This window comes from Cebus imitator, unplaced genomic scaffold (assembly GCF_001604975.1).
Source record: "Cebus imitator isolate Cc_AM_T3 unplaced genomic scaffold, Cebus_imitator-1.0 Scaffold261, whole genome shotgun sequence".
Classification (NCBI taxonomy): Eukaryota; Metazoa; Chordata; class Mammalia; order Primates; family Cebidae; genus Cebus; species Cebus imitator.
Genome location: NW_016107576.1, coordinates 5,768,018 through 5,777,479, shown reverse-complemented (window position 1 = coordinate 5,777,479; position 9,462 = coordinate 5,768,018). Strand labels below are relative to the sequence as shown.

At 42.3% G+C, this 9,462-nt stretch overlaps 1 pseudogene; it reads left to right on the top strand.

Annotated features, from left to right (window-relative positions):
* Positions 1-555: 555 nt before the first annotated feature.
* Positions 556-1,450, top strand: LOC108283538 (annotated as a pseudogene).
* The last annotated feature ends 8,012 nt before the right edge of the window (positions 1,451-9,462 follow it).

Here is a 9,462-nt window from a genome sequence, read left to right as displayed (position 1 = left end):
CACACTGTGTAGTTAGTTAATTACAGTTCAGGTTTCCCTTCCCTGGCACTGTTTTCCACAGAGGCCTCCGTCTGAGGGTCTCTGCTCCAGTTAACTTGTGCTTCTCTGCCTTTGCCTGGCGGTCACTCCAGTTTCAGGGGCCGTCATAGTTTGCCCTGTGACCTCGCTGCTTTTACGCATCTAGGAATTGATTTTTCATTTTGTTTACCTGTCTACTTAGGAGGATGTAGTGACAATGTCTGAGCTGCTTGTATGCCAGACCAGAAACCAGTAGTCCAGCTTTATCTTTGCTTTTTAAGGAAAGTATTTACAGAAGTCCTCACTTTGTCGTTCCTCTCAATAACCTCTGAAACTTTTTCTTCAAACGTTTAAAAATCTTCAGTGTCTGCTTATGAATTTACCATGTTGAGTGCTCTTCATTGCTTTCTGTACTTTGACGTGTCCACTTGGTTTTTTTTCCTCCGGCCTGTAGAACTTGCTTTAACAATGTTTTAAGTGGTCCTCCCTGTGGTGTGAAGGGCGAGCGAGGTGCTCAGAGCTGTCGCGGCAAGGACCATGTTGCTTCCGGACGTCCTGCTCACTGGTACACCAGGGGTTGGAAAAACCACACTAGGCAAAGAACTTGCGTCAAAATCGGGACTGAAATACATTAATGTGGGTGATTTAGCCCGAGAAGTCTGATCGTCAGGTATCAGGGAGTCTGGCAAGATGGCTTCTTCCAAGAACATGCCGAAAGGTGCCCAGATGATGGCGCAAATCCTGAAGGATGTGGGGATTACAGAATATGAGCCAAGAGTTATAAATCAGATGTTGGAGTTTGCCTTCCGATATGTGACCACAATTCTAGATGATGTGAACATTTATTCAAGCCATGCTAAGAAAGCTACCGTTGACGTAGATGATGGGTGATTGGCAATCCAGTGCCGCGCTGACCAGTCTTTTACCTCTCCTCCCCCAAGAGATTTTTTATTAGATACCGCAAGGCAAAGAAATCAACCCACTTTGCCATTGATTGAGCCATATTCAGGACCTAGGTTGCCAGCTGATTGATACTGCTTAACAGCTCCAAACTATAGGCTGAGATCTTTACAGAAAAAGGTATCACCTTCTGCGGGAAGAATAACAGTCCCGGGGTTAAGTGTTGGTTCAGTTACTAGCAGACCAAGTACTCCCACACTAGGCTCACCAACCCCACAGACCATGTCTGTTTCAACTAAGTAGGGACTCCCATGTCCCTCACAGGGCAAAGGTTTACAGTACAGATGCCCACTTCAGTCTCCAGCTGTAAAAGCTTTCAATTCAGAATGTTCTGACTAATCCATCATTAATCGGGTCCAAAAACATTCTTATTACCACTAATATGGTGGCATCACAAAGTACTGCCAATGAATCATCAAATGCACTGAAAAGAAAACGTGAGGATGATGATGGTGACTATGAAAACTTGTAATCTAGCCTTGCTACATGTAACATACATATTGGGTCCTGAATTCATTGTACTGATATTCAGCATGCATGGTGGATGTTTTCAAGTTGTGTTTTAGAAAACTTTAATAATATTTAAGGAGTAAATACAATTACCATGCTTTTTAACTGAAATGAAGGTTCTTCATCAGCCTTAAAAACATAAGAAAAAGTTGTCATTCATTAATTTGAAAAAAAAAAGTTTTAAATGTTGGTCTGCTAGATCAAGATCTTTCAACTTTTCTCTGAAAAAGTATTATTTTACTTTTGTAATTGAAAGATATTTTTGCCGGGTATAGAATCCCAGATTGATAGTTATTTTCTTTCTTTCTGTTTCTTTCTTTTCTTTTCTCTCTCTTTCTTTCTTTCTTTCTTCTCTTTCTTTCTTTCTTTCTTTTTCTTTCTTTCTTTCTTTCTTTCTTTCTTCTTTCTTTCTTTCCCTCCTTCCTTCCTTCCTTTCTTTTTCTCTTTCTTTTTCTCTCTCTCTCTTTCTCTCTCTCTCCTTCCCCCCTTTCTCCCTTCCTTTCCTTCCTTCCCTTCCCTCCCTCCCTTCCTTCCTTTCCTTTCCTTTCTCTTTCTCTCTTTTGAGATGCAGTCTCACTCTCCCTCGAGCTGGAATGCAACAGCACTGATCATAGTTCACTGCAACCTTGAACCCTTGGGCTCAAGCAATCTTCCTGCCTCAGTCTCCCAAGTACCTGGGACTACAGGCACATGTCACCAGCTAATTTTTAAATTTTGTGTAGAGATGGGGGCTCATAATGTTGCCTAGGCTGGTCTCAAACACCTGGGCTCAAGCGTTCCATCCTCCTGCCCTGGCCTCCCAAAATGCTGGGATTATAGGCATGAGCCCCACCGTGCCTGACCTAGTTTTCTTCTTTAGCACTTTGAAGATGTTTTTCCATGTCTTTTGCACTTCATGGTGCTGTCTTATTAGTCTTATTTTCATTCCACTGTAGGTAGTATGCTTTTTCCTCTGGCGCTGTAATTATAATGTGAGTACGTATATTCTTTGTGTTTAGCCGTCTCAGGATCTGTTGGGCATCTTGGATCTGTGGATTTAGAGTTTTCATCAAATGTGGAAATATTTTGGCCATATTTCTTCCAAGTTTGCTTGGGTCCCGATCTCTTTTTCTCCTGTTTCTGGAATACAAATTACATTTATATTATGTAGCATTTATTTATTTATTTATGAGCCTGAGTCTTGCTCTGTCGCCCAGGCTGCATTGCAGTGGTGTGATCTTGGCTCACTGCAACCTCCACTCCTAGGGTTCTAGTGATTCTCCTGCCTCAGCCTCCTGAGTAGCTTGAATTAAGGTGCCTGCCACCACACCCAGCTATTTTTTTTTTTCTATTTTTAGTAGAGATAGGGTTTTACCATGTTGACCAGGCTGTTCTCAACTTCCTGACCTCAGCTGATCTACCTGCCTCAGCCTCCCAAAGCTCTGGGATTACAGGCATGAGCCACCATCCCCAGCCTATCACAGAGCTTTTATTGTCCCATAAGGTCACTGAGGCTTAGTTCATTTTTGTTCAGTCCTTTTTCTTTCTGTTTCATTATGGCTAGTTTTTATTGATAGATCTTCAAGTTCACTAAATTTTTATTTTAATTTTTTTTGCAACCTCTGATTTGCTCTTGCTCACATCCAGTAAATTTTTTGTTTCAGATATTATATTTGAATATGCCTAGAGGAATATACCTGTATACCTCTAGGATTTCCATTTTTAAAAAATAAACAATTTTCCTTTCTCTCTTTATTTTCTTCATGATTTTCTTTAAATTTCTAAGCTTATGTATGATAACTGCGTTAAAGTCCTCATCTGCTCATTCTGTCGTTTCTGTCAGTATTGTGTCTATTCCTCCTGACAAGCTTTTTCTCCTGGTTGTGGGTCACAATTTGGATCTTATTTTCATGTTTAGTAATTTTTAATTTGATGCCAGGATTTTTGTTAATCTTTTTATTTTGGAATAAACCTAGATTTACAGGAAAGTTTAAAGATAGTGCAGAGAGTCCTCAGACATTCCTCACCCAATTTTAGTGTCCCTTAATGTGAACACATGACACTACCAACATACATTTGTGAGAACTAAGACATTAGCACAATGCCACACTATTTACTAAAGTACAGATTTTATTGAAATGTTACTAGTTTTTCTTTCAGTGCTCTTTTTCTCTTCCAGGATTCATTCCAAGATACCTGTTGTATTTGGTGTTCGGGTCTTCTTAGTCTCATCTTATCTGTGACAATTTCTCAATTTCTTATTTTTCATGACCTTGATGCTTTTGAAGAGTATTGGTATTTTATAGACTATCCCTCATTTTGAGTTTATCCAGTGTTTTCTTTTTTTTTTGAGACGGAGTTTCGCTCTTGTTACCCAGGCTGGAGTGCAATGGCGCGATCTCGGCTCACCGCAGCCTCCGCCTCCCGGGTTCAGGCAATTCTCCTGCCTCAGCCTCCTGAGTAGCTGGGATTACAGGCACGCGCCACCATGCCCAGCTAATTTTTTGTATTTTTTTAGTAGAGACGGGGTTTCACCATGTTGACCAGGATGGTCTCGATCTCTTGACCTCGTGATCCACCCGCCTCAGCCTCCCAAAGTGCTGGGATTACAGGCTTGAGCCACCGCGCCTGGCCCAGTGTTTTCTTATAATTAGCCTGAGGTTGTGAGTTTTCCAGAGAACACCATAGGCGTGAGGTGTTTTTCTCTGTACACCACATTACTGTGTTGATCTTGATAACTTTGCTGAGTTGGTCCCTGGTCAGTTTCTCCACTATACGATCAGTCTTACTTTGCTTGGATTCCTTCTCTCTGTGCTGCGGTCCAACAAACATCTCAAGTGAAAGGGTGATTATAGGACTCAGCTCATTTACTTAGGAATCTTACTTAGTCTTGTATTTCTTGGTCCTAGTGTCTGAAAACACTTGTTTTCAGTTTCCTAGCTGTTTATGGCAGAAGAGCAAGTTCTGTAGCCCTAAATCCTTCAACACTAACGTCAGAAGTCCTTGGCAGTTTCTCTTCACGTTGAGTTCCTTGCTTGGAGATTTCCAGTTAATTTCATAGCTTGCAGTTCCTCCGATCTTGACCCACGTGAAGGCCAACCCACAGCTAGCATTCCCAGGGGGAGACGTGATATGGTTTGGTTCTGAGTCGCCACCCAAATCTCATCTTGAATTGTACTCCCACAATTCCCATGTGTTGTGGGAGGGACCTGGTGGGAGATAATTTAAATCATGGGGCGAGTTTCCCCCACATTGTTCTCGTGGTAGTAAGTCTCCCGAGATCTGATGGGTTTATCAGGGTTTCCGCTTTTGCTGCTTCCTCATTTTCTCTTGCTGCCACTTGTAAGAAGTGCCTTTCACCTCCTGCCATGGTTCTGCGGTCCTCCCAGCCACGTGGAAGCTGTAAGTCCAATTAAATCTCTTTTCAGTTTCAGGTGTGTCTTTATCAGCAACGTGAAAACAGACTAATATAAGACGTTACCCTTACCTAGAGCTCAGGCAGATAAGAACAAGTTTCCTTGCTGTGGTTGGTGTTTCTGACAGTGGGAACATTTCTTCTAGTCCAGCTTTTCACTGTGGCAGTCTGGCAGCCTTTCCTGGGTCCGGTCTTCATGTATGATCTTAGTTCTACTGTCTTGATCGAGCTCAAGGACTTGCCTCCTAAATCCTTGTGCTTTTAAAACATAAATTTCTTGGTTAGGTCCCAGGACAGCTCCAACTTGATGTCAGTGGTTTCAGCTTTTTCTTTTTTCTATTCTTTTTTGGTCACTGCCAATTTTTATTACTGTCATGCGAGTGAGGCTCCGTATTTGAGAAGATATTTATTGTATTTGATCCAGCATTTATAGCAGGAGAGCTGGTGGAGGACACTGTCTGTCGTGTTCTTAGTCTACTGTCCTGCTTTATAATGGCTTAAAACAGCCAGGCGCGGTGGCTCATGCCTGTAATCCCAGCACTTTGGGAGGCCAAGGCGGGTGGATCACAAGGTCAAGAGATCGAGACCATCCTGGCCAACATGGTGAAACCCCATCTCTACTAAAAATACAAAAAATTAACTGGGCGTGGTTGCACACACCTGTAGTCCCAGCTACTTGGGAGGCTGAGGCAGGAGAATTGCTTAAACCTGGGAGGCAGAGGTTGCAGTGAGCCGAGATAGAACCACTGTGCTCCAGCCTGGCACCTGGTGATACAGCAAAACTCTGTCTCAAAAAAAAAATAAGAAGGCCTAAAACAGAACACTTAATATCAGCTGCAGATTGTCTCATTGAAACTTTAATATAAAAAAGAAAGCTGTAATCTTAAATTACAATTTATTTATTTATTTTTCGAGACACAGTCTCATTCTGTTGCCCAAGCTGAAGTGCAATGGTGCAATCTCGGCTCACTGCCGACCTCTGCCTCCCAGGTTCAAGTGATTCTCCTGCCTCCTAAGTACCTGGGATTACGGATGCGCACCATCATGCCTGGCTGATTTTTGTATTTTTATTAGAGATGGGGTTTCACCATATTGGTCAGGCTGGTCTTGAACTCCTGACCTTAGGTGATCCACCCGCCTTGGCCTCCCAGATTGCTGGGATTACAGGTGAGAGCCACTACACCTGGCCTTAAGTTATAATTGAAACTGTGTAAGGTACTGTGCTAAGGTAAGACATTGCCTTCAAGTAGCTGATTTTCACTGGGAAGGTAGGTTAAGTGTATAGGTCAAAGGAGAGTCCCAGACGTGCTCGGGGAGCTGTACACTGAGAGTTCAGACTTGGGTGTGTCTTCTTGGAGGTAAGAAAATTGGCAGCTGCTTCAGGTCAGAGGAGGTACCCTAGGTAGGATTAAGGATCAAGTGGATTTCTGGGATGGAAAACTTTCTAGTATTGGGGACAGAGATGATGAAATTTAGAACCTACACAGGGGTTTTATTTATGTGTTCGAGTAATAAGAACTCGGGGTCTATTATCAGTAAAATATATTTTTGGAGATTACAGATATTTTCTTAGGTGTCAAGATTTTCTTGGTAATGTCCATTTGGGATCTTGGGAGCTAAACTGAGGGTAGGAGTGGGCTGTCAGTGATGATTTGTTGGTGAATCTTATTTGCAATGAGGGAATGGTTCAGTCTGATAAGAATTACGATGAAGACAATGTTGTGCCTTAGGGCAGACTTTGCTATTCTAAGATACAGAGCGGTGTCTGGGTTAGATCCACCTGTAGTTACAAAGGCGTAAGTTTAACGTTTTACAGTTACTCGAAATCTTTCAAGAAGCACTTGTTAGGAGCTAATTGAGGTGCAACCAAAGAGCAGCACTCAGAACCTCTTCAGAAAAGTGAAGTTTGCAAATACTTGCTTGAAACTTGAATATGCTTGAGAGCACAGAGCCCGACTGTGACCTGTGCGGGCTTTCCACACGGCCAGGACTCAGACCTGTGTGTGTTCTGGGCTGGCGTTGCACACTCCAGATCTGGTCCCTGTGGGTCCCTTAATAAGAGACGCATTGTAGGAAAAGCCCTGTCCATATTGGAACTATGCAAAAGTCTCTGCAGAATGAGGAACATTTTCTGGAAATCTATTGATTTTTTTGAAAAGTAAGGAGCTAAGTTTCCAATAACAATGAAAGAAAACCCAGCCAATAAATCGATGATGACTACCATTGTATGTGGATTTAAAACGGAAATATTTTTGGAAAATGACATTTTGTGTTGCAATCGAGTCAACTGATGGGGGCTTAAGACGGAGGATTCCCTGAGGTTTAGGATCAGATTGACTAGGGACATTCTTGTATGCCAGCCAATCTCAGGAAGCGGGGAGGATTTGAGGCTCCATTTGAGTGTGGACTGCCGCCCGTGGAAGAGCTGAGGGTTTCCTTGTAATTAGTCCTCATACTCTTCATTTTGGTGATTGTTAGGCTGGCATCAGCGCCATTTGGGAGCTGTTTGTCCATTTTCATCTGTTTCTTCTTGAACTGAAAAGGCTCTCTCAACTTTGAAATATACTGACCAGGACACACTAGTCAATTGTGGAGGCTGAATCTATGGGGGCTGAAAAATACAACTGGTAGATTTCAGTGGGCATAGGCTTCCCTACGGTGGGAGCCATGAAACCCATCAGTCGACACCTTTCCAGTAACCTGGGCGTGGTTCATTACCCACGTGGCATTCTCTCGCTCTGGAAATAAAAAAACGGCAGATTTCTGTGTCCTAATAGTGGCAAATGCAGCTGTTTTTGTTGTTCATTTTCACAAACTAACGACTTCTGCAAAAAGATGAACCAAGATTAAAAGAAATCAGATGTGTGTATTTGGTATGCAATATTTTTGTATTACAGATCGCTACATTCTAACCCACATTAACCCCATGATATGTGAATTTTGCCTACTCCTGCTGTGTCTTTTAAATCAAATCCAGTAAATCACGATGAAGGTTCTAATTTCTAAACAAACTAGTCTTCCAGGAGAGGTGCTTTAACACTGCACTGCAAATTAGACAACCTAAGATAAATGGACCATCTTTGTTAATTATGTAGTTTAATTGATCAAAACTACCAGATAAGATTTTATTTATAGTGGTTTTGCTTAGCATCAAGTTCTATACTGTTAAAGAGCTTGTGAGTCATATATTTGGGGTCGTTAAGATATATGCTGTTATTTAGCATCTGTTAACCTGATTAAGCACCTTCTTTTGGGTCTAGTTCATGTCACAATATGAAATTGCCTTTAATTGAGATGACCGACTTCCATGACATTGTTCAAGTTGTGTACAAAGCACTTTTCATTTTTGCTCTATTGATCCAGCAGCAATTGACTTGAACTATATTCAGAACCTGGTGGGGGAAGATGGGAGAAGCTTTCCCGAAATGTTCTTTTTGCCAGTGGCTTTTCTCTCTGCATACCCCACCGTTTGCTTGTAACTAATTTTGCATGCCAGTAGGTAGCAGTGGCGAGCAGAGGCACAGACAGAAAGCTGCCAGTCAGCGATGATAAATTATTATTCATTTCTGTTATAGGTGGGGTGTGCAGTCAGTTACAGTAATAATTACCAGGACTAGAGGGTTTCCTAGGCAACGAGTTTCCCCCCTCATTCATGCTGTTGCTGAGACAGTGCCTGTAAAGCATGACATTGCTGTATTCTGAGGTTTGTTGCCCCCCTGCTGCTCCAGGTTTGAGGTTAGTTACAGCATCGTAAGGCGCTCTCAAGCATAGAGAACTCAGACTGGGCCTAAAAGGCATGCCGGCAAGAGGGCCTCTCTGCCGCTGCTTCACTTTTAAGGGACAGGCTTCCAAAAATGTAAATCCGGCATCTTGCTTGGTGATATGAGGAAGATCTCTTTAAGTTGCAAAACCTTTTATTTTCTTTCGTTTTGGAGATAGTGGATCATTTCATTTTTATAGTTTTATTATTTGATAAAAACGTGCAGAGACAGACCTAAAACTAGACTTCGCCTTAGGATTTGAGTCCAATAAATCAATGGGGCGCTGTCACAGCTAATCATGGTTGCGTTTGTGGTTTATTCAGTTTTATGAAAATGGCTCACGAAGAGGAAGGCAGCAGTCTTCCCGAAGCAACAGGAGCAGTCCTTTATGTGGTGGGAAAATAATAGCTACCCCATCTATTATCCGGGATCTATACATGAATCATATCATCCTATATTTGGGGGCTCTCCAATCTTTCATTTTAATGAACTTACATCAAGTGCTTTGCAGTGATAAAAAAAGTAGTATTTGTTTGTGTCTGCTATGAAAAGCAGATAGGGGATGCGTGTTTCAGTCTTACATGGAGATGTGAAATGTTTATCCATTTACAAGGCAGAAATCAAACCCGACACCAGACGTCCGATCTCGTCCTCTGCTAGATGGTTACAGAAATGTTCAGTACCTCACATTGGACCTGTGTATTTATCACCGTGAGTTCTCAGCAGGATGTAAGTTATCTTCGTCAGTGCTCCTCGTGGGGACACCACCAGCGCTAGGCATGACCGATGAGTCCCTTGTCTGTGAGCCATGACTGGGCT